The following is a 2,641-nucleotide window of genomic DNA, read 5'->3' on the forward strand; positions in this document are numbered from 1 at the left end:
TTTTCCTATTTGTAGTGGAGATGAGTGGTACCTGGTGGGGTCTTCTGCTGTTGTAGCCCATCCGCCTCAAGGCTGTGCGTGTTGTGACTTCACAAATGCTTTGCTGCATACCTCGGTTGTAACGAGTGGTTATTTCAGTCAAACTTGCTCTTCTATCAGCTTGAATCAGTCGGCCCATTCTCCTCTGACCGCTAGCATCAACAAGGCATTTTCGCCCACAGGACTGCCGCATACTGGATGTTTTTCCCTTTTCACACCATTCTTTGTAAACCCTAGAAATGGTTGTGCGTGAAAATCCCAGTAACTGAGCAGATTGTGAAATACTCAGACCGGCCCGTCTGGCACCAACAACAAAATTGCATAAATCACCTTTCTTTGCCATTCTGACATTCAGTTTGGAGTTCAGGAGATTGTCTTGACCAGGACCACACCCCTAAATGCATTGAAGCAACTGCCATGTGATTGGTTGATTAGATAATTGCATTCATGAGAAATTGAACAGGTGTTCCTAATAATCCTTTAGGTGAGTGTATATATATTTAACTTATTTATAATAATGTTTTATTTCTATAACACCTAATTGAAAACCTGAGGTTACTTTGCAAAAAATTAACAAATAGGTAAAGCAAAAAAATTTCATATGATATAACACACCATCTATTGGAATGCAATTTGTAATGGATGCATTTTTATTCCAACAGATGGCAAACATACTATAAACATTTGTAGTAATAAAATTAATAGCATTTCTTTCTTTCTTTCTTTCTTTCTTTCTTTCTTTCTTTGCTTAGTTGGTCAGCTAGTTTATTTCAATTTATTTATTTGTTTGTTTATTTATTTGTTAGTCAGTCACTCATTGCCTTCAGCTTTTCTTGCTACAAATCCATCTATCTATCTATCTATCTATCTATCTATCTATCTATCTATATCTGTTTAATTCTTTACAGGTTAATCTATAGAGAGATCTTTCTGACATGAGCATATTTGGAAATTCATTTTATTCATTGTTTCATTCATTATTTCATTATTTCATTTCATTATTTCATTGTTTTATTCATTATTTCATTTTATTATTGTTTCATCTGCAAGCTGCAACAACTACATTATGTTATATCTTCATTGTTATCATTTCTATAAATTAACACCATGATAGACCACAGCCTGTGGTGGGCTGGCAGCCTGCCCAGGATTTGTTTCCTGCCTTGCACCCTGTGTTGGCTGGGATTGACTCTAGCAGACCACCGTGACCCTGTAGTTAGAATATAGTGGGCTGGATAATGGATGGATTGACGGATAGACCACAGCAATGATTCTTGCAGAACTCCAGTTTTTGATTTTACTTTGCACTTTAATCCATTGCTTTGTGCATTAAACTAGTTGTACATCCACCTTTACACTGCACCTTGGGTCTCCGAGTCCACCATGCAAAATGTTTTAGAAAGTCAAGCTAAATAGTATTGCACACTCTATTAAGCATACCCCTTTCCCTTGAGTATTGAGTACCTGAGGTATAGACCTCAAATGTTTTTGTTGATGGTTCTTCTAGTTAGCTGAACCTGAAGCAGCAGATTAGCTGAGCCATCTGTGTCTTAAACCCTTCTGCAAATTACTGTTAAACAATAATGCATAGTGCAGTAATCCCAACTGTCTGATTGATTGTCATTCAGCAGGAAATTACATTTTTGTGTCGCTGGACTGTAATACTAACCCTCGAGTCTCCTCATCTGGAACAACTTAGTTGTAAACTAAACAAATAAACTTAACAGGTTGAATGGTCTCCTCTCGTTGGTCAATTTTTCTCATGTTCTTTTATTCTAGATGGTTTTGTAAGGATTATGTGAGCTTCCAATTTTATATAAACACTCCAAAAAACAGCAGTGATTTTATTTATTTATTTATTTTTATTTTTTTGGACTGATGGGCGCTTTCTTTCTTTGTTTCTTATACAACTTATGTGGGGCAGGTGACTGTGAAAAACAGCCAGTCTAAAACAACATTTATAGCTCTGGAAAAAGTGTGATCTGAATTTGAATCACTCTAGAAGTGAAAAGGAAGCACTGGCTAAACTCCCTTTTACAGGAGCTTGAAGTTTATTGTACAAAAAAAGTAATTCCATGTACGGACAGAGCAAAGTATGCTTTGGTAGTGCTGAAAAACATTCCCAACTGCTTGAAATACATTGTACATATTATTTTATAGGAATAGATCAATATAAAGTAAAGTCAGTGTAAAAAATGCAACAATAGTGTGACAACTTAGAGTCTGGCCGTAATGGAGGGTAGGTATCTGTGGCGTTAAGTCATTCTGAGTGACAAAGGATTCAAAATGGTAGCCAGAATCCTAATCAAAGTAATCATCATGGGTCAATACAATAAAATACTGTATTTAGGAGCAAAACCAAAACTCATAGTCAAGTGAAACAAAGTCAAAGAACCAGCTATTCTTAAATGATGCTTATTTTTTAATAACTCCAACAAATAGTTTTCATTGAGTGTATCTTGATTTCGATCTCATCGACTGCATGAATGACATCATCAATATACATCAAGCAGCCACAACATTAAAACTGCCTTCCTAATATTGTGCAGGTCCCACTCATGCTGCCAAAACAGCTCTGACCCATCGAGGCATGGATTCCACA

The sequence above is a fragment of the Polypterus senegalus genome, chromosome 17 (assembly GCF_016835505.1).
Source record: "Polypterus senegalus isolate Bchr_013 chromosome 17, ASM1683550v1, whole genome shotgun sequence".
Lineage (NCBI taxonomy): Eukaryota > Metazoa > Chordata > Cladistia > Polypteriformes > Polypteridae > Polypterus > Polypterus senegalus.